This window comes from Pyrus communis, chromosome 9 (assembly GCF_041283825.1).
Source record: "Pyrus communis isolate YQ-2024b chromosome 9, ASM4128382v1, whole genome shotgun sequence".
Taxonomy (NCBI): Eukaryota; Viridiplantae; Streptophyta; class Magnoliopsida; order Rosales; family Rosaceae; genus Pyrus; species Pyrus communis.
Genome location: NC_142573.1, coordinates 26,933,794 through 26,961,305, shown reverse-complemented (window position 1 = coordinate 26,961,305; position 27,512 = coordinate 26,933,794). Strand labels below are relative to the sequence as shown.

The 27,512-nt window shown below is 40.4% G+C and overlaps 1 protein-coding gene across 1 annotated transcript in view; it reads left to right on the top strand.

Annotated features, from left to right (window-relative positions):
* Window positions 1-13,862: 13,862 nt before the first annotated feature.
* Window positions 13,863-27,512, top strand: part of LOC148694512 (disease resistance protein At4g27190-like) — a 67,570-nt gene continuing 53,920 nt past the window's right edge. Inside the window, exons 1-2 of the mRNA XM_088699533.1 lie at window positions 13,863-14,267; window positions 14,378-14,531. The gene's annotated coding sequence lies outside the window, so the exon portion shown is untranslated. The remainder of the gene's footprint in view (window positions 14,268-14,377; window positions 14,532-27,512) is intronic.

Genomic DNA, 27,512 nt, shown 5'->3' with positions numbered 1-27,512 from the left:
TGGGTTTATTAGAGGTGCAAAGTGGAGGAATTGAAAATATTGGTTGCACCCCAAGGATATGTATAATGCCGAACAACAATTGCGTGCTCATCTAATTGAGCGTATGATGTGGAAATGCTCAAAGAGAATTTTGATGATGAGAAAAAGAAACAAGTCATTTTATTTCAAGATGGAGAATGAATTAAGGCGGAATACTTATAAATTTCTTTTGGACGGATGCTAAGTCAAGATGTGGTTATAACCATTTTGGGGATGTGCTTGTGTTTGACACTACATTCAATATCAATGTGGACAAGATGATATTTGCATCTTTGTTAAGGGTGAATAACCATGATCAAACCACGGCATTGGGTTGTGCATTCCTGAAAAATAAAAAATCGAGAGCTTTGAGTGATTGTTAATTTCTTAAAGTTATGTTGGGTGAGCCGATGAATCTTGGCTTAGGTTTCAGCATTTTGTAAGCACACTTTTTTTGTCAGAATGTTGAGCAGTTAACATGTATAGTGTTCTTATTCCTTTTTCAAGCAATATGTTCATATAAAGTAGTCTTTGATTGAATTCATCATTCGTTTTAATTGACCCCTTGGACGCCAACATCAGAAAGACCATAATGATGAAAACTGTGTCCTTCTTATGTTGTTTCGCACCACGATGGATGCTCAAATGCCCAAATTGCACACTAGGTTTATGTTTGAAAGGCTTTAAGTGGAGGAATTGAAGAGTATAACTTGTTTCTTGAGGGAGAAGTCAGCGGATGGGAATGAGGAAGTGTATGAAGTACTTGAGAAAGCTGCATAGGTGACAAAGACAAAGAAGATGGTAATTGATACGGTCTTAGGTATTGCTAAATTTAGCTGCAAAGAGATGGAATTTCACAGAATTCCTTGTCGGTACATATTGGTCTATTTGAGAATGAAACAAATAGAGTTGCTGCCTCAATCTTACATATTAAAAAGGTGGCTTCAACCACCGAATCCAGTATTATTTTGGATAGTGAAGGCAAAGATACGACACTTCTATAGTGTCCAAAAGAGCTCTGGTTTTTTTTTTTTTAAGTTTCAGATCTGATTGACAAGGTGTTGATGTCGGAGGAAGGTAGCCGTGGTCAAAAAAGAAAAGAAAGTAAATAGGGAGGTAGGAGTTCTCAAAGAGAGGAGGTTAAATATCCAGTTCAAGTTAAAAGAAAAGAGGAGTCGAAAAGGGAAACAAAGTCAACATTGAAGATGGACCAGGGACAAGCAGAATTGTCCATTACTAGATATAAGGTACGCACACGAAAGTAATTGCTGCTCATGCTTTACCTCACAATATCTTAATGGTAGTAATATTTAAAACAAGTTTATTGTTTTGTAATTGTCCATGTCTTGTCCTAACGATACTGAAGAAAAAACACATGCCACACTAAGTATGAAATCCCGTCCCCAAATTTCAATATTTAATTTTTTGTATTTCGTAATTATGCAAATTTATTTTCGTTAATTTAGAGCTTTAATTAAGTAGTTACAAAGTTTGAATTTTCGTAAATAGTCATTAAAAATCCATACATCTTTCACGGTTACTTTTAGTATTTTCTGATAGAGCTTAATTCCACGAACGCGGAAAACCATTCACGAAACAGAGTTGTAATGAAGAAATTATAAACGAGTAAAGTTGGAGGGTAATATAGTAATTTCAAATGGAGGAATTTCTAGAAGGGAACTGCTGCTGCTGCTTCTTCCCAGCGTGCACAGCAGTGCTGTTGTCTTCACTCTCTTCATCGTGTATCACAAAGTATGTAGGCAATCTAGCAGGGCTAGAGGCAACTGAATCCTTTCTTTGGTGATGCTCTTATTCGTGCTTTGTGCAACAGTTTGTCAGAACAAAATGATGATTCAGAATTCGTTAATTTCGCTAAGTATGATCCTAATCAAATTCCTTTATATTATTTGCATACATTGCCAACAGTTTTGTTTTTCCTTTCAATGGAAGAAATATCATCCTAGAGAGCAGACTGGAAGTCTCACTGATCTGTTGGACCACATAATACATTCCCTAGAAATCACATTGGTGTGTCCAAATTTTCGAATGGAGACAACTACGCTACTTGGAGTCGTGCTGTGACTACTAGTCCTAATTCCAAGAACAACACCATTATAATCGTCAGCAACCGCCTTATCGGATGAAAGCTTGCAAGCTTCCGCCTCAAGGGAGAAGCCTTGGTTGTGTGATTTCTGTTGGCAAGGTGTCGAGACACTAGAAGTTGTACCAGTGGATGTTGTACAATTTTTGGAAAGTCACTAGTTACTTGGAAAACTAAGAAAATACAATAGTATAGCGATCTTCAGCAAAAGCAAAATATCGATCTCTAAAACAATTCCTTTTAGCTAGACAAAGAGGAGTCCATTTGGGGATTCATCATCACTCCTATAAATGATGTGTTAGTAAAAATTAGCTTCAGTAGTAAAAATTAATTTCAGTATTCGTTCACACCATCACTTAATATTAATGACATTATCTATTAAAGGTTGTGACGTCATCACTGAATGCTGGTGTTCTAATGAATGACCACTTTAAAACGTTATATAGCAATTTAGAATATTTTAAAAGATTTAGATCAATTTGGAATTACTCTAAAAGTTGAATAGTTATTTGTACTTAATCTTTTTGTTTTTTTGTTCAATTTTTGTACTTAATCCTTTAGTGTGTGTTTGTTTACCTTCAATAGACTTCACTGAACCGGACTAACAGTTAGTCCATTCCCATGTTTGTTGCACTGGACTACGTGCACTCGTCATGTTTTTCATGGGAATTCTCATTTGTACATGTGGACTCTTGGTGGTGCCTACAATGTGAGCATCTTGCCGCAACCACAATTTAGCATAGTTGATTTAAAATGGAATTCTCCTCCTAAAGGATGAAGAGTTGTGTTGCTGCGCTTCTATTGCAGTTTTTCCTGAATCGAGTGAATATAGCTCGGATGACTGAGGCGGTTAGTAATTTTCCAGAGTTTATTGTAAAAAAATTGTAGAATGTACAATTAAGCAATTTACGTTGTTCTGCTATGTACTGTGTTAATTTAGTATTGGGATGCTCCATTTGTTCTAGTTGGATCATCCAATTGTTTGATTAAATTGGTGGCCTTTTCCTCTCTCATTTGTTGTGAGGGAAGACATATTTTAATTGCTTAGTTGTATATAGAAATGGTTTTGCTGGATGGTGGGACAACCGGGTGTTACATTTGTTTCTTAATTTTCTGTTTTCCTCTGAACAAAAATATTGGGTCTAAAATATTTTAGTTTGCGACTTAGCCAGGCACTATGCTAAATACTTCATTATTTTTATTCTGCTTAATTAAACCTAAGCCTAGTTCAATTTTATCTCAGAAGTTAGTCTAATCTGAAATAGTCCGATGCAGCAAACACATCTTTATTTTATAATGTTAGGTTTGAAATTCTTTTTTGTAAGGTTGAATGTTTTTTTTTTTTTTTTTTTTTTTTTTTTTTTTGAACACCAAAAACCATATCATAAAAGGCCTACAGAGAGGCAAACATACATACAATAAACAGGCAGCGACAATGGGAAAACCACAAAGACCCCTCCACCAAGTAGAGGTGTCACCCCTGGCACCACCAACTCAAGTTAATGAGGACAAGGTAGTCCGTCATTATTCAATACAAAGACCAACGAAGATGGGGGCCTAACGACCCAAACGACATCACTCATCTCCGTAAAACCACTCGATGCAATCTTGTGAGCCACGCCATTTGCAGAACGGGGCACCCAAGACCATCGACAATCAAAGAACTTCCCCCCCAATTGTTTAACCCGAGCCAGCACCGGGAATGCCTCCCAACTACCCCTAGACAGCGAACAAGATAAACAATTAATCGCTTCAAGGGAGTCCGACTCAAGAATTACATACCTTACTCCCAACTCGTCACCAAGTTGGCACCCGTACAGCAACGCATAAGCCTCCGCTGCAGCAGCAGAAGGAGCAGATATAGCATACCGCGCTGCAGCCACGAAATTTCTTTCCATGTCCCGCGCAATCAAACCCACAAATCCCATCTTTGAGACCTTGGACCAACTAGCATCCACATTAATCTTCACAAAAGGAGAGGCCGGAGCACACCACCGCGCCACCTGGGTACCCCTTCTCCCGTCACCCCTTCCCCTAACCCCAGCCATTGCCTTAGCACCAAGAAACGAGCTCATAGCCGCAGAAACATCAGCCAATACTTTTAAAGGGTTAACAGACATCCCTTTGAAGACAAAATCACAACGAGCTTTCCAAATACACCAACAGGTACAAACAATATACGATTGTCTCCACGTTGTATCTCCAAAGTTGCATAAAGTCGAAGAGAATACCTTCTGAATCCATTCCAGCCAAGACGGGAGAGAAAGACGATCCAGTTTATACCCCAAAGCCCCACCAAACCAAATTGGCTCAACCCAAGAGCAAGCAAGGAAAATGTGCTCAATGGTTTCATCATGGCAGCAGCAAATAGGACACGTAGAGTTCAGAGAGGACCGTCGTCGGTACAAGGCTTCCCGAGTAGGAAGACAATTATGCATCGTAAGCCACATGAAATGTCGCAACTTGGGGGGCACCTCCAGCTTCCAAATCCCCTTCCAAAACGCCTTGGGAACCCCACGAACAGAAGGCCGACGCTTGTCCCGCCTAGCCAGTGATCTACCTTGCAGCCATCTATAACCCGACTTGACCGAATAAGTACCGTTCTTACTCACATCCCAGATAAGCCTATCATTGCGACTTAGATCCCCCAAAGGTGTCTCTTCAATAGCCTTCAAAGCCTCCCCCGATATGAAAGGTTGTAAAAAGCTAAGATTCCACCGCCCCAACTCCGAACAGATAAGCGCACTGACCCTTAAACTGGGAGTAACCGCAACCTGGCCAACCGGCACCGGATGACCAAGGGGCAATGAAGGAAGCCACCTATCCTGCCACACCCTCACCTCCTGACCGCCCAAAATCTGCCAATGGGAACCCTCCTTGATCACGTCCCTGCCACAGATGAGGCTGGTCCATGCCCAAGAAGCCTGACCACCTTTCTTCGCATCCCATATCGAGCAATGGGGAAAATACCGGGCTTTCATCACCCTAGCCCACAGCGAGTCCGGTTCCGTGATTAAACGCCAACATTGTTTAGCAAGCAGAGCATCATTAAATTCCATAAAGTTTCTGAAGCCTAAACCACCCAAGTCTTTTGGCAAACCCAAAACCTCTTTAGAGACCCAATGAATCTTTTGGGCTCCTTCCTTGCAACCCCACCAAAATCCAGCCACTAACGCATCCAATTCCTGACAAACGACGGCAGGGAATTTGAAAATGCACATTGGGTACGCCGGAATAGCTTGGATAACAGCCTTAATTAAAACCTCTTTACCGGCACGGGATAGAGTACTTTGTTTCCACCCTTGAAGTTTTTCCATTACTCTTCCTTTCACATAAGCAAGCCCACGCTTTTTCGACCGACCCCAAATAGCAGGGACCCCCAAATAAGTCCCCGGATTGCTAACCACCGTCATACCCAGGGCATTCCCCATCTGATCTGCATTCACTTTCGGAACATTTGCCCCAAAGAAAACACTGGATTTCTCCAAATTAACCTTCTGCCCAGACGCCACACAAAATTTGTCCAGCATATGTTTCAAATTCCTGCAGTTTTTCACATCTGCCCGTAGAAACAGAAGGGTATCATCCGCAAAGAAAATGTGAGAAATTACGGGTCCGGATCCACCAATCTTAACACCCTCCAATCTACCTTGGTCCACCGCACCCTGAATCAGTTTTGAAAGAACTTCCCCCACCAAAATAAATAAATAAGGAGAAAGAGGATCCCCCTGACGGAGACCCCGCGAGGGAGCAAAAGACTCACCAGCCTGCCCATTTAGAAGAACAGCGAAACTCACTGACGAAATACATCCAATAATTAGCGATCTCCAACTACTACTGAACCCCATTCTTTCCATTACCGCATCCAAAAAGTCCCATTCAACCCTATCATACGCCTTCTGCATATCCAGTTTAATCCCCATTTCAAATCTGTTCCTGACTTTCCTTCCCTTCAGATAATGAAACATCTCATGGGCTATGCCAATGCAATCCTGAATTTGTCTACCCGCCACAAAAGCATTCTGAGATGGAGATATGATTTCAGGCAATAATACCTTCAACCGGTTAGCAAGAATCTTTGACAGTATTTTGTACGAATAGTTACAAAGGCTGATAGGCCTGAACTGCGACACAAATTCCGGATTAGGGACTTTGGGAATCAGAACTATGTTAGTCTGATTTATCAATCTCGAACCCTCGACGTCCTGAAGCAACTCTCTGACCAGAGCCGAAACATCTTCCTTCACAATCTCCCAGTATGTCTGATAGAAGATCCCCTGGAAACCATCGGGGCCAGGAGCCTTAAGACCTCCCATATTCCCAGCAGCCTCCTTTATCTCCTCCTCCGTAACCGGTGCAGTTAGCGCCTCATTCATTTCTGTCGAGACCGAGGGATTAATGCAATCTAGCAGCGACCCCCAATTACGATCCCCTGCCGAGCTAAAAACAGAAGAGAAATGATTATCCACTAAATGGCGTACCTGAGACGGATTTTCCACCCAGTTTCCATTTTCCGCCCTAAGCTTCACAATCTTATTTCTCCTACGCCTCTGAAGGGTTGAAGAGTGAAAAAACTGGGTGTTTGCATCCCCCTCCCTCAACCATTTTACCCTCGATCGCTGGCACCAATAACTCTCCTCTTGGAGTCTTAACTCATCAATCTGCCGAGATATCTCCCTTATCATTTCATAGTTTGGACCCCAGTCTCGCTGGAGTGAATCTAACTGTGAAAGAAGATCATGGATCCTGCTTCCCCTCCCCTTAAATTTGGTACGATTCCACCTGCTCAAACGATATCGACATTCGTTTAAAGATCTCACCCACCTATTCACAGGGCTACCATGATGCCGCCGGTCCCAGCACATTTCCACCATTTTCTTGCACTCTTCCTCCGAGACCCAAAACGCCTCAAACCTGAACATCTTTCTTCCTTTCTGCCCATCAGATATAGAACTAAGAACAATTGGGCAGTGATCCGAGGCTAAAACCGTTTCATGCATAACATGGGAGTTCGGCCAGAGTTGCTGCCACTTTTCATTCGCCATGACCCTGTCTAATCGCTCCTCCACCCAATCCCCTTTTCTCAGCCCTCTCCACGTGAATGTTGGTCCATTGAAACCCAAGTCCATCAACTGAGAGGAAGACAAAAACTCTTCTAAGAATCTTGGTCTGTTGTACAAGACCTCAACTCCTCCAGACTTCTCATAATCCCACAGGAATTCATTGAAATCCCCGCCACAAATCCAAGGTATATCTGTGGGAGTAAAATGGTTAACCATCCATTCCCAAAACAGATTTTTCTCCACTCTATACGACGTTCCGTACACACCCGTAATCCGACTCCATTGCGTTTGCCCTTTAATTCTCATCACAGCATCAATAATATGCTTGGACGAAAAGATAATATTAACCTCCAGATTGTCCTCCCACCATAAACTCAATCCTCCAGCCATTCCAATTGGCGAAACATCAAAGCCATGTAAGTAACCCAATCGCCTCCTCACACCTAAAATTCTATGATCTTTCATTTTAGTCTCTGATAAAAAGATCATAGAGGGTTTTTTTTTGCAAATAAGCCCATGGAGAGCCCTGACTGTCGTTGCCGACCCTAGCCCACGACAGTTCCAGAATATATAACTCATGGCTGGCCTGCGGCTGTTGAAGGCCAGCCGCCACCGCCCCAAGCCAACTTGCCCGCCTTCTTTGTCACCAGCCTTCCTTTAACAATATCCGACTCCCCTTCCATTACTTCATGTCCTCTATGCTTCTCACTTTTTTCTTCCTTATCTTCACCCGTCGTATGGACTATTTGTTCCCCCAATAGATCTCCTTCCTTGCAATTTAACCTCTTCCCTGTTTCTACCACCCTTCCTTGGTAATTCTTCTCCGTATCCGGGCCCTTGAATTTCTTCTGTGGAGCTTGAGTTAGCATATTATCCTGTGCATCCCCACTTCTTTTACTACCCCATAATGGTTCATCATCCTGGGCGGACAGAAAGTTATTGCCCCCCTGGACCTTGCCCGACCTTCCTTCACCCACTGTTTTAATGCTCTCCATTTCTGAGCAGGAAGACGTATCCTCTGCCACCCCCCGCATTCTTCTACGCCATTTTTTTTGACCTGTGCCACGACTCTGTGATGCTCCCCCTGACTCCATGGTTTGATTGCACTCCATTCCTTGAGCCTGCAAATTCCGTAAACTACTTTGATTCTGTGCAGCCGTGATGCCTGGTCCGCGCACCGCCCCAGCCTGCCGGCGTTCCCCCCTGCCCACATACTCCACTTTCTTCGCTATCGCCACCTCCCTTACCGGCTGTGCCTTCATCCACTCTCCATACGCCACCTCCCCATCTCCAGACATCTCAACGGAACATTCTGTATTGATATGCCCGATCCGTCCACACCTGTAGCAAAAATCTTGAAGCCGTTCATACCGGAATTCCACCCAGGTTTCCTTATTTGAGTCCCTTCGAATCCAGCATCCCTTAAATAATGGCTTCTCCATATCAACTAAAATTCTGATTCGCACAAATCCACGAGCGTGTCCGGGATCCTCCATAGCTATAAATTTCCCAGCCTCTTTGGTTACACGCTGCACGTTCTCGACAGAGGCTAAGCCCAGCGGAATTCCCCTTATTTGAACCCAAAATGGAACAGCATCCAGCTCCAGCTCCTCCAAAGCGAGCTCCGGAGGCCATTTCACGACAGAGAACACCTTTTTCATTACTGCCCAGGGAACTTGCTCAAGGATTTTTGAGGCTACATTTTCATCTTTGACCGAAATAATAAAGACATTCTCCCTTACCCATTTTATTTCCACCTCACCCAATTGTTTCCACGCCGCTCTGAGAATATTCCTGACTCCCCACTTGTTCAATGGTTTTGGCGTTAGGACTTTCCCAACCAGCTTAACTCCCTGCTCCATGGTTGATAAATCCAGTGTTTGGTTCAATTGAATCACCAGTTCATCCACTCCATTTTTCGCCATCACAAAGGAACAGCACTGCCCCACACGGCCAGCCTGAGACGATGAAGAATGCTTGACTTGCTGGACACAAACTCAGAAACACACAGATAAGCACCCCGAATACTAACTGATTTCTTTCTTCTCCTCCCTGTCACCAAGACTTTCCATCCACTGATCCTGCCCCCTCAAACCCCGACTGACAGAATTAAAACCCCCCAACCCGATTCAATTTACCCACCCCATTACTTCTCGGAGAGAGACACACTAATTAGAGACAAACCACCCCACCCCATTCCCCCTCGAAGAGATATTCACCCTAGTTTGAGAAACCCCACCCCCTTCCCTTCACCCTAATCCCTTACCTCACCCATTCTACTACCTTCCAGTTGACGGAGTCCACCACCCCCCCCAAAACGAACCATAATAGTAGAAACCCCCAAGCTCACAGATTCCACAAAACCAAATTGACAGAGATAACACCCCCAATCAGATCAACACCACAGCCACTGCAACCCTCGTGGAGAACAACACACCAATTTGAAAAGCCCCAAATCCTTTTCGTCACCCTAGGCCCTGTCACCCCACGCCATCCTGCTTTCAGAGCCTCAGTTACCCAAACCCCAAGATCTTGACCTGCACAGTACAAAACACACGATCGAGACTCACCTGTAGCCACACGCCTAGATGCGGAACTCGCGAGAGTCAATCACTCTCACACCGGAGTGAAGAGATGCAGAAGTATCCCTCGGTCAGAACTTAGATGACGCTTTGCTCTTTTGCTCGACGCATCCGCCATCGTTCGCTGTGCTGGATGATCTGCAGAGGTGTTTGGAGAAGAGGATGTTTCCAGGTACGTGCACACCGGAGCTCAAAGGTGCGAGAGCTTCCCTGGATCTCAGCCGTCAGATCAACCTACGACGCCATGCCGATCGGCGTCCGCCAGAATCTCGAAGCCGTGTGGATCCTCTGCTCTTACGATTTATGATGGGTGTCGTGAGAGGAAAACAAGGTTGATGGCGTACAGAGAGGTTCAAGGGGAGTAAAGGCTCTGCAGATCACAGAAACGGGTTCAAAACCGTCAGATCTGAGGACTGAAGGATGGTCTGATCACCGGGAAACCGAATCACACCACGGAATCACTCCGGGGAGAAAGGACTCGCACTCAGGCGGACTCTCACAGAGGAGAGAAAGCTCTCACAGAGGAGAGAAAAAAATTTTGTTGACCTCTGTAAGGTTGAATGTTAGGAAGGACTTACATGTGAACATCGGGGTGTTATGAATGAGGATCCTCTTTGTAAAAATTTCGGATATCTTTCAATCACATCCATTTATCATATGTTGTACGATCAGAAATCATTATAAATTTTTTTATTTAAAATTAAATATAAACAGTATTTAAAAAAAATTAATCACATAATATACAATAAATAAATTTAATTGAATGATTTTCCAAATCCTCGTAAAGAAAATCCGAAGGGAATTTTCATTCGGATTTTATAGTGATTCAATTTCAAATGTTTCAATGACGTTTGCGTGTGTGATCATGGAACAGGCAATGGGGTCAATGGTCCCATATCAATTAAAATACTGACAACCGACATTAAAGTACTAACAACCAACATTAAATTGCTAGGCTGGAGATATGTGGTTCTCCTTAATTCGTGCATGCAGATTTTTCGATTGAGTTTGACAGCACAAATGGACTTAACAGTCAACTTTTATTCTTCCACGCCATATTAGAGAAAAGCTTCAATTATGGATAAGTACTCAAATTAGTAAGAGAAACCTCCTAACCAGCTTTAATTTCTATAGAGGAACCGGTGCACGGATTTCCAGTCTAAATTTAGAACAAATATTGACATACCCCGACCGAGATCAGGGCGTGCTGGCCATCACACGAAGGTGACGTAACCATGTGCACGTGCGGAAGCTAATAGAACAGTAATATAAAAGTACGAATAATTAAAAACTAGCATACAAAGTCCTAGAACAAGTGCTAGCACAAGTGAAATACAAATTCAGAGCAGGTCTATAGCAGTCCAAACGAAATTTCAACAATAGTACACCCGAAGGTGACCCTACTATGGTGAGTGTCTGTTAGAAAAGCCGGAAGAATCCTCTTGGGAGACCACCGAAACTGCTACTCAACTAGAACCTGGAGGGGCGCAAAACAAAAGCGTGAGTGGGCAAAAACAAATCTTTCTAAAACCATTTATAAAATACTTTCTAACCCCTCGCCGTAAAACCTGTATACTTCCCAGAAAATATATACACAATACATATGCCAAACATGCTCGAATAATATGCCATGCCGAAATCTCATAAGGATATGCAAGTGCCCAGGTATAAACATATCAATATCAAGTAATCTGGCAGCCGGAGTCACCTAACGTGACCTGTACGGCTGCATCTAGAGCTCGAATCTCAATCTCAATATCTAAACCTGCCCACGAGTCGGAACCACCTAAAGTGGTCTGTACGACAGGCCTGAGTGTAAATAAGTGCTACGATCACGTGAAGACTGGGCGAATAATCGCTGGTCACCTACGAGTCGGAACCACCTAAAGTGGTTTGTACGACAGGCCTGTGCACCTACCTTGAATCCAAGGTGAGCATAAGGTGCGGGAGGTGAACATCACGTGAAGGACTGTGCCCTGGCCACGGGCGGGAGCACTAACACCGGGGGTGCAGGTTATGAGCTCTCTAACTGTCTCAAACCACTACTTGAAACATAAACGTGAATAATGCTTACCTGGCACTTACCTGTGCGTCCACAGCACCCAATATGCATATGTATATATATGCCACTACTAATGCATGTGATGATGCATAAACAATAATAATATGGTGCATGGCATAGACACTTAACCATTTTTAATCAAATTCTGGGAATATAAATGTATATAGGTATATATGGAAAACAAAAGCCCACTCACTGGTATGTGGAAGGGTCGTAGCCCCCCTGCCTCGAGTGCGAACGCTTGTCCTCGGGGTACGTGTCACCTATATGCGAAATAACTATAAAAACGTTAACTTTAAAGCACATAACCAACTTCTCGTAATAACTTTTCATACATTGCTCAAAATGGACAAATGAATATACCAACGTGTTCCACACAACCTCAGGATCACAACCATATTTTTAAAATAATTTTTGGACTCCTCACGCGCCCCCACGCGCCAAAATAGGCACGGACCTACGCGCCCCCACGCGCGGCCACGTGCCATGCACACTGACGGTGTCAATTGACGCCGTCAGGAATATTCCGTTAAAACTGACAGATTCCGTTACTGCCGTTAGGAATATTCCGTTAAACTTAACGGAATATTCCGTTAATCCTGTTTCTTCTCCGGCCTACCCTCGCCGGACTCCGGTCACCGGAAAAACTGGGAAAGTTCAAACTCACTATTCTCCTTCGTTTTTCAACCATTTTCTATGATTCTTGGACCAAAAGAAAGCCCTAGACTAGTAGAATCACGTTATATAACTTTTAAAAGCTAAAAACCACGCGATCATACCTGTCTCAAAACTCAAAACTCGGCCAACTTCGAACCAAGCTTCTCCGACGTCGAAACACTTCCAACGATGCGCTCCCAAGCTCCTTGGGACCTCACCAACACACCTACGAGCTTAGAAATCCCAAAAACTCAATGAATAAACTTTGCATGAACAGTACTCGAATCGGACATTGTCGAATCGACGTGAAAACCAAGGATTTCTCACCTGAAAATGGTATGGCTGTGCTCGCCACGACCTCACGAGTTCAATGGTATAGTTGGTTCCCTCGATCTGCAAAGGTTTGAGGGTTCTTGGTGTGTGTCCGTACGTTAATGGTGGAAATGGGAGCTCGGGGGAGAGAGAAAAGACAGAAGGAGAGAGAGAGAGGGACAGTGGGAGTGTGTGTGGTTCCAAACACATACCACAACACACAAAACAACCAAAAACGTGACGAAAAACGCACTAGGGGTAAAATTGTAATTTCACACGTACGTTTCGATATTTCCGGGACGGGATGTCACAAATATTGGTAAAAATTACAAAGGCTTAACTATAGTAATAGTCTTTCAATTATACTTTTATTTTTGTTTGGATAAATTGTTGACTTAATTTCTGAGTTAACATCTGAGTAAAAATTAGGTTTTGAAATTATTTTTTTGATAAAACAAGATGAATTAACAAAACATTGATCAAGTGTATCACATACAAATTATAAATTATGTAACTTAAATTGAAGAGAATTTGAATAGAATAGCTTCGCATCCAATATTAGAGATGTAATTGGAAGATTTTAATTAGTTTGAGGACTGATTTGGGACATCCATTTTGTGTTTAGTAAACAATTTTTGGACATCTAGTAAAACTGAAACGTTAAATTTTAGCAGTACAGAGTTGGAAAAAAAAAAAAAGGCCTGTTTAGGAAGCAAAATATTGTATTTGCATATGGTTTAAAATCCTAGTGGATCGAGTTTCCACCTATGCGGCTAGAATTCGAAACTCTCATCCCCTAAATTATTGTAATAGTTTTGAACGCTCCCCCTTCCCTGAATAATAATAATTAAAAAAAAGCTAAATATTGTACTTAGTGTCACAAAATTGATTTTTAGCACCTCTACAGTCTTGTTGTGATGTTTTCTTCATGCAGAACACTCACCTCATTGATGTTATAATACAATTAATATTGTAAATTTGTTGGTGTTGACTTCCACACCAAAGTGCTGAATAATTGCCATGAAATTAATTGCGTCACTTAAGTCTTTTGTAATTACATACTACGTGAGGGTTTCTCTACTGTCTCACTCGTGCGTTCATTATATCCTCTTCTTATGCTAAGAGAGTTGTTCTTCCCATCCCCCTTCTCATTATTTGCTCCATCTTCTTATTAAACACACTTGTCTGGTTTTGTTTTTTCATCACAGCAACCTTCTTTTGCTTAATCTACTTTGCTTTACTTCTAAAAGTGAAAAATCAAATCCGTAAACCCAGAAGAACAAAAAAATATTACATTCTGTCAATTTCGTTGTTTTTCTGTGTCTCTTGATTTCATTTTCTGCCAATTTCAACTTCTTGTCGATCAATTTTACTTGAAAAAGAAAAAAAATGGCATACATACCATGTTCAACTTCATTTACAGACCGATTGTGCTTCGGCTTTCCATAGGCAAAGGAGTTTGGAGAGATAAGGTGTAAGGTACGTGTTTTGATTTTTTTTTTTCCTTGTTTTTATTTCATTCCTCTGGCTTTTATAGTTGTTTGTGTGGATTTTGTCCGTTTTGTTTAACCCAGATTACTAGTTATGTTGAGATTCAAGTCCATCAACTCTCAAATCTGAGTCGTACACGTTGGCAATGACACACTACGATGCTTTGAGGAACGTTAATAGGAAAGTCAACCCTTTGGTCAAAGCGGCACCTCTAAAATCTTTGATCTAAAGTCTACGAACTTCAGGTACATGAACGTAAGTTTTTATAAGTTGCATATAGCATTAACAATAATATATTTAAAATTCATGACAATTAAACTATCGGATTGTCACCGTTCACAAAATGGAATGGCGATCAATTACGGTTTCTCCGATCAAGCATTTGAATCTGGAAAAACAATCCTAGAATTAGGTTCGTACTCTCTATTTTTAGTTAAGTTTTAGCTAAAAAGGTTACAAAGCTATTTTAGGAGCTCCATAAAAAATTTCTAATATAACAATAGTCTCTAATTTAGGGAGTCATAATAAATATGTACCCTTAAAAGCTTCTTTCTCACTTCCTAAATTTAGGAGCTCCTAGCAATTTTGCTATCCTATAAATATGATGGGGTTGCTATCCTATAAATGGGGAGTGTGATTGGCGTTGGAATTTTTTACAGGGAAATTATGTTGGCACTAAACTTTTGTATTTACACCCTTCAATTTTATTTAATGTAAAATAATACTTATTCTCATATATGAAATTACTATAAAGGACTTACTAGACTCTTTAACATAATCTTAATTTCATCGACACCCAAATTGAAGACCCACTAGGGTTTATATACAAAGAAACATGTCATCAAGTACAACTTTTTTAATTATATTTTTACATTTTTCTTAGCAACGGAAAAGTAAACATCTAACACTATGTTTGGAAAAGTAAACATCTAACATTATGTTTGGATGAAGAAATCTATACGAAATTTTAAAATGACTGAAATTGAAATTACAAGATTTTATTTTTAAAAATTTACGAATTTTCTTATTTGGTTAACATAAAAGAACAATGAAATTGAATAAGAATTTTTTTAATTTGAAATTCTCAATCATAGAAACTAAGAAATTACACGTAATTTACATATAATTCGAACTTGGGAATTGGAGGTTCCAAATTCCAAGTTTTTTTTTTTTTTTTTTTTTTCACACGAAAAATTCTAAATTTCTATGTTTATAAATTCAAACAAGGAAATTGGTGCATGTCAATTTATAAATTCTGACTTTTATCCAAATTTCAAGTTTATTTCTCTCATCCAAACATAGTTGTGATTTAAATTTTTGTCAATGTGCACGTCCATAAACAAAAGTTGGGTGTAAACAAGATTTCTCTTTTCTAAATTCTTCTTAAGGACCTTATTTAAAGAGCCCATTTTAGATGCTACAGCAACGGACTTTACAATCTCCCCTCCCTCTTTACCCGGCTAAGAGAGTTTCATTCAGCCTCTTTTGGACTTTATGGAATTATGTTGTCTCACAACTTAAATCCATGGGCCCCAATTGGGTCCAGGCCCAATGAACTTTGAAATCCGTGACTAATTTCAAACCCAAATGAGTTCCCAATGTTTGTACTTTGTAGGATTAATCGACCTTTATTTCAATCTATTCATTTCATGAATTAACTATTTAATTGATCTTAACTATTCCAACAAAAAAAAAAAATTGATCTTGACTATCCTTGTTAATTTCTTCAATCTATTTCTCAAACGGATGTATGATCTATAATATTTTAATTAGCAAGGCATTGAGTAATACCATTTCTTCAATAGATTAGTGAATTAAAATAAACTCTAACTCTCACAAACCATGAATGATGCCAAGTAGTATGTTATTATTATCAAAATTTATTTAGTTAAATAACAATACAATACAATCCTTCTCTTACATCAATACTCTAAGTCACATTGATCTAGGTTATCATGTCGTATGCCTAAGGCGATCCAATCTATGATTCCCTCAAATGTGATTATCATTTCTCATTGTTTTTCTTTTTATTTTCTTTTTTGTCAAACATTGTTTTTCTTAAAGTACTATTTTTTGGTGCAATTAGACGAGACTAAATCATTTCTCATTGTTTTTCTTTTTATTTTATTTTTTGTCAAACATTGTTGTTTTTCTTAAAGTACTATTTTTTGGTGCAATGAGATGAGACAAAATCTTGACATATTAGTTGCAACGTAATAATTGCATATGGTTGCGGCAACTTTGAGCTTTTTGTATATTAGCGTATTATATACAAAGAGAGTTGTTATTGACAATATAAAAGGCATCATGTTGCATGATGTTAAATAATATCCACTATTATTGTCACGCCTTAGATTTAGAATCGGCAGAACAATTAAATTCTCGAACTCGGTGTGCGGATAAAAAATAAAATAAAAAAGAAAAAGAAAACAAACATCTCTTAAATTACATTGCAAAATTTTCTCTATACTTTCTGTGAAAGTTGACTACATTTTCAAGACTCACCTGTCAAATATTCATAAGGGGTGAGCTTCTTGCTCAGTAGGGTAAATGTCATGCTCTGATCCCAAGATATGTTCAGGATCAACACATGATACCCAAATGTGATAAGAAAATAGACAAAACATCGAATGAGCTCCAAAGTGCACATAGGACTCCGTTTTGGTCCAACAGGAGCATTTTCATCATTTTACAAATTTGAAAAAAAATTTACGCCATAATTAAGGATGCGTCACAACAACTACGAAATACAAAATTTAAATAATGAAATTTGGGATGGGATTTCACATCCTTCCCCCTTTAAAAAAGAGTTTAGTCCCCTAAACTCAATGTACTTAAATCAAACAAATGTGGATAGTGACGGCGCATCTCGTCTTAGGCCCCCACCACATCCCGGGCTCAACTCCACCGTAGCACAATATTGTCCGCTTAGGCCCCTACCACACCCTCACGGTTTTGTTTCTAGGAACTCACACAATAATTTCCCAGTGGGTCACCCATATTGGGAATGCTCTCGTGCGCTACTCGCTTAACTTTGGAGTTCCGATGAAACCCGACGCTAGTGAGCTCCTAAGGGCGCGTTTGTTTGGCCGGATTAAGTTTCACTGGATTGGACTACTTAGTTAGGATTAGTAGTCCAGTGTTTGGTGTAAATTAGGATTGTGTTTAATGGGATTAAGCCGGACTCGTGCCGACTAAATCCTGCCCTAGGTGGGCTTAGCGAGAGCCACCAAAAACGAGGGGATTCGTAGTCCCGTTTTTGTTCTTCGCTTCACCTCGTGTTTCTGTTCTTCGATTCACCGCTTCACCTCCCTTTCTGTTCTTCACCTCAGGCTTCACCTCGTGTTGCTTGCTTTGCATTTCTCCTCCTTCCTCTTCTCCATCTCAGAGGATCTCCAAGTCTGCAATATTGGGTTTGACAGAAACGGATCCAAGAAATCCAAGCCATCATCGTCTCTCACTTCCCTAACTCCACAAACACCGACTCGTCACCGGTTAGCTCGCCAGGCATCGCTGCAGGCCGGTTTCGCCGCTCCACAAACTTGCGGCTCCGATTGAATCCACAGACTTGGAAAGCTCTCTCCAGTTTGAATCTTGCACCGAATAAAAACCTTCGAACCTTGCACCGAATAAAAACCTGAAAAATAGGGGAGGGAAGGAGAGCGTGGGACGGAGAGAAAACCTTGGAAATCGCTGTCCACCACTTCCCCGTGTTTCCCCCTTCCCCAATCTCTCGAACCTTCTCCGTCATTCCTCTCCTTGTTTCTTCTCCCCCATCTCTGCAACTCTCCTTCCCGAAGCAAACACACCACATCCACACCCACACCCCACCACGACCTCCACCAGAGTGTCTCACACCTTCTCGAAGACTCTCTTCTCCTCAGTCTCTTCCCTCTCAATCTCTCTCTCCCTTAGTCTCTCTCTCCCAACGCCTCTATCTCCAATTTCTCACACCTTTCAGATTTGTCGATTTTCAACCTCCTCCCTCTCGATCTTTCTCCCCCAGTCTCTCTCTCTATCTCGATGCCTCTGTCTCCGATCTGCACAGCTTTGCCTGTTTTCGCTCCCTCCCGAACCGGAGATTCTCCGATGGGATCTCGATCGAGAGGTTTGGGACGTGGTGGAGAGCGTGGGATGGAGATGGAGAGAACAAAGGAGATAAAAAGGGAGAAAAAGATGGAGGCTTCCAGAGAGAGGGAGAGTATTATTAGAATAAAAAAGGTAGAATTAATTAATATAATATTATTAAATATGAATTAAAAAATATAATATTATAGTTTGTTATTATCCTTCTTTTTAGTACGACACTGCACCAAACGCTTTACTAAGCTAGTCCAGCTTAGTCTAGTCTAAGCCAGTCCAGCTTAGTCCCTGCAGCTAGTACAGTCCGAGACAGTCCGGTGCAACAAACGCCCCCTAAAAGGCCTTGTGCTAGGTAGAGATAGGAATATACATATAAGGCTTACAAGATCCACTCCCTTGAGCGATGTGGGATGTTACAATCCACCCCCCTTAGGGGCCCGACGTCCTCGTCGACACACTTTCGGCCAGGGATTGGCTCTAATACCAAATTGTCACATCCCAGCCCGGGCCCCCACCACATCCTGGGCTCGACTCTACCGTAGCACGATATTGTCCGCTTTGAGCCCCTACCACACCCTCATGGTTTTGTTTCTAGGAACTCATACGAGAACTTCTTAGTGGGTCACCCATCTTGGGAATGCTCTCGTGCGCTACTTGCTTAACTTCGGAGTTCCAATGGAACCCGAAGCTAGTGAGCTCCCAAAAGGCCTCGTGCTAGGTAGAGATGGGAACATACATATAAGGCTTACATGATCCACTCCCCCAGGCGATGTGGGATGTTACATCTTATGTCTCCAAGGTGGACATAACCACCCTATGATTGTTCCACAAGATACACACCAAAGAAATAGCTTTGGTGCATAGAGCATTCTCTCTTCAATCAAGAATCTCAACGCGCTACTAGTCATAAGTGAGGTTCTCTCTAATTTGGATAGGCTCATGACAAAAGAAATGAGACGGATCACTGCGATACCTTCAAAGTGAAGATATGTGGAACACCAAATGAATGTGTGATAGATCTGGTGGCAGTGCAAGGCAATAGGCAACCTTGCCAACTTTCTCTAAGACCTCAAACAATCCCACATATCCCAGACTAAGCTTCTCGCCCGAATATGAAGTTGCCTCTCATATGAGAAACAGTGAGGAAACATACTTTACATTCTTAAATGTCACCTCACGTCAGTGAGGACTGGCATAACTCCATTGTCGACTCTGAGCTGCTAATAAACGTGCCTTCTTTGCAGTAATATGTACTAACTTTGGTCCCAATAGCCGACGCTCTCCTACCTCATCCCAATACGAAGGAGATCTGCACCTCCACCCATATAGTGCCTTGTAAGGTGCCATCTGAATACTCGCCTAGAAGCTGTTATTATACGCCAACTTAATCAATGGAAGATGTGTGTCCCAATTATCCTTCAAGTTTAGGACATGGGCTTAAAGCATATTCTTCAAAGTCTGAATAGTACACTCTGTCTAACCATCTGTTTGAGGTGAAAAGTTGTGCTGAAACCTAACTTAGTCCTCATAACTTTGTGAAGACTACTAAAAAAAAAGAGAAGTGAAACGAGGATCTCAATCAGAAATGATAGACATTGGAACCTCATGCAACTTCACAATCACATCCATGTAGAGTCTCATAAGTCACTCCAGATAATAGGTCTTTTTTGAGAAAATAATCGGACTTCGTTAATCTATTCAAATAGAATTATGCTCATCTCTAGTCCTCTGTAACCTTGTCACGATATCGATGGTGATGAGCTCTCACTCACACTCGGGAATAAGGAATGCCTGAAGTAAGCATGTAGGTCGCTAATGTTCTGCCATAACTTGTTGACAAGTCAAACAATGTATTATAAACTCTGCAATCTCTTTCTTCATGTTTCCCCACCAGAAACTCTCACCAAGATCCTAATATATCTTCGTGCCCTCGGGGTGAATAGAAAAAGTATAAGTATAAGCCTCATTCATGGCCTCCATCCATAGATCTCTGACATTCAGAACACTAAGTCTGATCTCGAAATAAAGAACACCACTATTAGACATGGAAAATTTGAAGCGAGTACCTACTCGAACTTCATCTATGATCCAAACCAATTTTGGATCCTCAATTTGAGCTGCCTCAATCTGATTGATCAACGTAGGTTACATAGTAAGGGCTACGAGTAAATGATCACCACTTTGATCAATAGTCTCAATCTCTATCCTCCTCAAATCCTCTGTTAACTTACCAACGTAAAGTAATAAAGCTACAACACTAGCTAAGTTTTTTCGGCTGAAGGTTTCAACAACTACATTTGCCTTGCCCAGATGATAGAGAATCTAACAGTCATAGTCTTTCACCAACTCTAGCCAACATCTCTGTCTCTAATTCATTTCCCGTTGAGTGAAGATGTACTTAAGGCTCTTGTGGTCGATGTAAATCTCATATGACTCCTCATAAAGATAATGTCGTTAGATCTTCAATGCATAGACCATAACAACTAACTCCAAATCATGGGGCATATAGTTAAGCTTATGAGGTTTCAGCTAGTGAGAGGAAAAGGCTACTACCTTACCATGCTGCATCAAAATGCAACCTAGTCCCTTACAGGAGGCATCAGTGTAAACTACAAATCCCCAAAACTAGAAAGAAAGGTAAGAAAATATGTAGTAACGAGTCTGCTCTTTAGCTTCTCAAAGCTGGCCTCACACTCATCATCCCAAATGAAATGAGTAGTCTTCCCCGTCAGTCTTGTCAAAGAAAATGTGAATGGTAAGAAATCGACTATCAGTCACTGTAGTTGGTTGATTTCAACCAACAACCACCTTAACCTTCGTAGGATCCACCACGATATCATGTTGCGAGATCACATGACCAAGAAAACCAACACGGTCTAGACAAAATTTACTTGCTTAACTTGGTAGACAACTGACAATCTTTCATAGCCTACAGAACAAGTCTCAAATGCTCTTCACGCTCAGTTAAACTCCGTGTGTCGATTAAAATATCATCGATGCACCAACAAAACATGATCAATAAACGGTTAAAACACCCAGTTCATCACATCTATGAACGCAGCAAGCGTATTAGTCAGACCAAACGGTAAGACCAAGAACTCATAGTGACCATAACGAGTCTAGAAAATCATCTTTAGTATGTCCTTATCTCTAATCTTCAACTAATGATAACTAGCTTGCAAATCCAACTTACTAAAGTACTGCGCACCCTTTAGCTAGTCAAACAGCTCATCAATCTTCAATAAAGAGGTACTTCTTCCACACTGTCACCATGTTAAGCTCAAGATGATCAATGCACAAATGCATGGATCCATCTTTCTTCTTCACAAAAAGAATGGGAACATCCCACGGTGAAACATTGGGTCGAATCAAACCCTTACCCAACAACTCCTGCAGCTGCTCTTTAAGATCTATAAGCACCAAAGGTGCCATATGATACGAGGCCTTAGCAATAGGCAATATCCCTGACAAAAGGTGAATAATGAACTCGATATCCCTCGCTAAAGGCAAGCCTGGTAACTTTGCTGTAAACATATCTAGAAATTCTTTAACGACTAGTATGTCATCAATCCTACTATCCTATCAATCAAAATCTACGACATAAGCTAGATAACCCTAACATCCGCGTCTCATGAGTCACCTAGCCTTGGCGGCTGATATCATCACCAGTGGTGAAATAACTCTACGAACATCAGTAAATTGAAACTCAAGTCTGCCAAGTGGTCAGAAAGTCACCACATTTTCAAAACAATCAAGATTTACACAATACATGGATAAGTAATCCATGCCAATAATGGCATCTAGATCTCACATTGGAATAACCATCAAATCAACTATCATCTTACCCTGACCCACATGAGCCTCACAAGATCGAACTATTCAAAGAAAATGGGGTACGCTACCTTCATTGTCTCAATAGTTCTACCCAAAGACTCGGCAAAAGTACTAGATATGAAAGAATGAGTAGCACCAAAGATCAAACACTGTTTTAGCTAGGGGCGAATCAATATGAATAATACATGTGACTGTGTTAGGCTTTGCCTCACCCTCCAAAGCAGATAATGCATAATCTTTGCCAACTTGCTGAAAACCTTTATGTGGCATCCCAACTCCACTGCTCTGAACTTCTACTCCCTGCTAACCTCTTCCAGGTTGTCTACCTTTTTGTTGTCCAGTCTTTTGCTGCCTCGTGCCTGAGGTGCTACGGAAGGTCTACTCTGAGCCAAAGATGCAACTGAACTAGAATCTTTACTAAACTGTAATCTCTAATTGAGGAGTCATAATCAATATGTACTAATAAAAAAAAGTAGTAGTGGAGTTCACATGAAGACAGGGTAGCTAGCATTCCTCAATTTTGTTTTGTTTATACTCAACTTTTTTTTCTAGACACCCTTCCATTTTATTTAATGAAAAATAATACTTATACTCGTATGTACAATTACTATAAAAAACTTACTAGACTCTTTAGAGGATCTCCAATGAAATCCCTAAATAAGGACAACTAATGTATATATAAAATGAGCATGAAACAAATATAGGACAAAATGAATCTCCAATGGATCAAAAAGTGAGTTCCTAAAGTATAGGGACTCACTTGATATATAATGTGTGTACTCATATATAGGAACTGTATAGGGAGACAATCTTGAGTGGAACCCACAATATTGATTGAAGCTTTAATGCTTTTAATTAATTCAAATTTTGGGATTCTACTATAAAAACTCTTTCATTGGAGGCAATATTCCTTTAAGGACACAAGTATTCCTTTTATGAGTACTCAAAGGTGGTGGTGAAAGTCCTGATGCTCTAATATAATCTTAGGGGTATAATCAAATTATGATTTTAAAGGATTTTAGAATCATGGTGTGGTCAATAGAATTTTAAAAGAATTTGAAATCATGTTATAGTCAAAATAGGATTTAACAGGATTTAAAAAAAAGGGTTTTTGAACTTTAATCCTCGAAAAAGCTTAAAATTTAATAAAAACCTGGTGTTGAATTAGATATTGATTTTAGTCCCTTAATGTGTACTTAATTCAAATTCATCTTTTATTTATATTTAATATTTAATATATATATATATATATATTTTTTTTTTAAATAAACAATATTATCTACACTAAGAGGGTGGGGGAAGGGCTAGCCTCACAATGGGCTAGCAATAATGTGGTTCATCATGTTATAGTCAAAATAGGATTTAACAGGATTTAAAAAAAGGGTTTTTGAACTTTAATCCTTGAAAAAGCTTAAAATTTAATAAAAACTTGGTGTTGAATTAGATATTGATTTTAGTCCTTTAATGTGTACTTAATTCAAATTCATCTTTTATTTATATTTAATATTTAATATATATATATATATATATATATATATATATTTAAACAAACAATATTATCTACACTAAGAGGGTGGGGGAAGGGCTAGCCTCACAATGGGCTAGCAATAATGTGGTTCAAATTCGCATTTGGCGAGAATCGAACGTAAGACCTTTCACTTCGCCTTTGGCAAGAATCGAACGTAAGACATTTCACTTACAAATAAAGAGGAATACTAATAGACCATAGTATTATGTGGCAGTATTTAATATATTTAAATTTGTTATTATACACATTTTAATTCATTAATTTTATTTTACTTCCTTTAATTAATATATTTTGTCACATCTCAACCGGGCTCCACCACATCCCTGGCTCTATATGGAGGTGGACATATACATATAAGGCTTAGAGGATCCACTTCCCTAGGCGATGTGCGATCTAACATATTTTACTAAATTAGTGTACCGAAATATTCGTACCTAAATATATTGTAGTGAATTAGTGACACAAAAGAAAATATGTAAAAACATTAGTGTACCGACAATTTCATATGATACTAAACTAATGTATTGAAATATATGTACCCAAATATATTATATTAAACTAGTGTACTAAAATGTCTGTACCTAAATATATTATACTAACCTAGTGTACCGAAATGTTCGTACCTAAATATATCACTGTTCTAAAAACAACAAGATAATAATCAAGCGTATAATCCACAACAAAAGAAACTCAATACTACTGAAAATTCAAAAATAACAAAACTGAGGAATTAAGCAATCATGATTGGGCAACCTCGTTGCTCTAGGGAAACGAAATTAGTTCCGGCATAATTGAAGTTGTCACTAAATGCATAATAAAATTAAGAAAACTAAGTTCAGGAAAAGCCAGAGTCCTTCTTGGTCTCCCGCACCTTTGTTCGTCGAACTTGTTGTCTTCTGAATAATGTGTTGTGCGGAAGCGTCAACCAAGTGTGAGTGAAAAATAAACCACAATAACTGACAAAAGATAAATGGAACAATACCAACAAGAACACCAAGATTTATACTGGTTCGGCAATGCCTACATCCAGTTTGGAGACGACGGAGTATTCCACTATAATCAATGAGAACATACAATAGTGTTTATCACTCAATTTCCCAAAGACCCGAATAACCCAAGCTCACACACTTACAATAGGAAGAGAAAACCAAAAATACAAAGCAAGACAATTTGAGAAAATTCTTCTCTATGCCAAATGGCTTCTTGCTATTTTTCTTTCTTCCTTGTTTCCTTGATGTTGTGTTTGAGTTATGCCTACACCTCCTTTTATAGGCCAAAGGCCTCTCATCAAGTCAAAAGAATTAGGCATAAATGCATCCATTCTTTGACCACAAATTAGGCATAAGAGCATCCATGTTTTGTTTCACACATGTAGCATGCCAATCACCAATTTTGACCACAAAAGTAGCCAACATTATTTGTTGGTTTTAGACTACTTTCTACTTTGTTTGAGCCAACAATCAACAATCTCCACCTTGGCGCAAACCCTCTAAGTAGAACTTCCAATAGTCGTCTCCCACTCCCCCATGGGGCAATCAACAAATTTTACAAATGCCAATCAAGTCTAAGCAGTGCTTAAACTTGAGCAACGAAACTGGATCAAATCGCTTGTACCATTGTCTTGGAGACTGCTTCAAGCCATACAATGATTTTTCCAATTTGCAAACCCAATTTTCCTTTCCAGCAACCTTAAAACCTTCTGGCTGAGACATATAAATCTCTTCCTCCAAATCACCATGTAAGAACGCAGTCTTGACATCAAGTTGGGCCAACTCAAGATCAAACTGCACAACCAAAGCCAACAGAATACGAATAGAAGAATGTTTTACTACAGGAGAAAATACCTCATTGTAGTCAATGCCTTCTTTCTGAGCATAGCCTTTAGCTACCAATCTGGCTTTGAATCTTACATTGTCTTTTCCCAAAGATTCCATCTTTTTGGCATACACCCATTTACAACCAATTTCTTTCTTCCCCTTTGGTAACTGAACCAGCTTCCAAGTCTTATTTTTATGAAGAGATTTCATCTCCTCATCCATAGATTTCTTCCACAACTCGTACTCTGAACTCATGACAGCTTCTTTGTAGGTGGATGGAATATCATCTTCAATAACGGGAAGTGCATATGCCACAATATCAGTAAATCGAGCAGGCTTTCGAATTTCCCTTCTCGATATTCTGGTTGCAATATAGTCTTGTTGCTGTGGAGGCTCTTGGGTAGGTGCCTCCTCATCATCATCCTCGTCCTCATCATCATGATTAACTGTAGAACTAGTGTCTGTAACATCAGACCTTACTGGAACAACTGGAGTCTTCAGTAACTCCACCTGCTTTGAGCTACTCATGGTCTCGGTCGTTTTAGTTTCACCTTCATGCTTGTTCTGATTAACCATAGCAGCCTCATCAAAGGTCACATCTCTGCTTACAACAAATTTCTTCTCATCTGGACACCAGAGTCGGTATCCCTTCACGCCAGTGCTAAAGCCCATAAATAGAGCTTTCTTTGCTCTTGGATCCAACTTGCTTTCTCTGACATGATAGTAAGCAGGACAACCAAATATGTGTAAGAACTTGTAATCAGTACAAGGTTTACCAGACCATACCTCCATGGGCGTTTTGCCCTCATTCGCAACAGCTGGCAATCGATTAATGAGATGGCTTGCATAAGTAATTGCCTCAGCCCAAAACGCCTTGCCTAATCCAGCATTAAACAACATACACCGAACTTTCTCAAGCAAAGTACGGTTCATGCGCTCCGCCACCCCATTCTGTTGCGGTGTCTCCCTAACCGTGAAGTGCCTCACAATACCCTCATCTTGACAAACTTTCAAGAAAGGATCAGACTTATATTCACCCCCATTGTCTGATCTGAGAGTCTTGATCTTTCGACCGCTTTGCGTTTCAATCATCTTTTTCCACTTCAGGAATATCTTCAAGACTTCATCTTTACGCTTCATGGTGTACACCCATATTCTTCTAGAGAAGTCATCAACAAAGGAGATAAAATAATGGCTACCTCCCCAAGATGCATTCTTGGAAGGTCCCCAAACATCAGTGTGAACATAATCAAGAATGCCTTTAGTGTGGTGAATAGCAGTGCCAAATTTTACTCTAGTTTACTTACCCAACACACAATGCTCACAGAATTCCAATTTGCATGCCTTTGCACCTTTCAATAAGCCTTGCTTCACCAATCCTTGCAACGCTTTTTCACCAGCATGCCCAAGACGCATATGCCATAACCTCGTGGTGTCTGTGCTATCTGCGTCAGCAGCTTCGGTGACAGCTGCTTCACCAATAATTGTACTCCCTTTCAAGAAATACAAGTTATTTCGTCTTGTACCTTTCATCACCACCAGTGCCCCGTAAACAGCTTTAAGAACTCCACCCTTCATGGTGATCTTGAGACCCTTGGATTCCAATGCACCCAGTGAGATAAGATTTTTCTTCATATCCGGTACATACCGAACATCACTTAATTCTCTGACTGTTCCATCATGCATCTTCAAACAGATTTTGCCTATCCCTTGTGTTTTGCAGGCATTATCATTACCCATCAAAACAACTCCACCATCCAGCTTCTCGAAGCTAGAAAACCATTCTCGAATGGGACACATATGATAGGTGCAACCTGAATCCAAAATCCACTCCTTGGAGTGACCATCAGCAGATGAACTAGCCAAAGCAAACTCGAAATCATCATCTCCAGATTTTGCAATATTTGCTTCAGAACCCGCTTTCTCCTTCTCTTTGTTCTTCAATTTGGGGCAGTCTTTCTTCC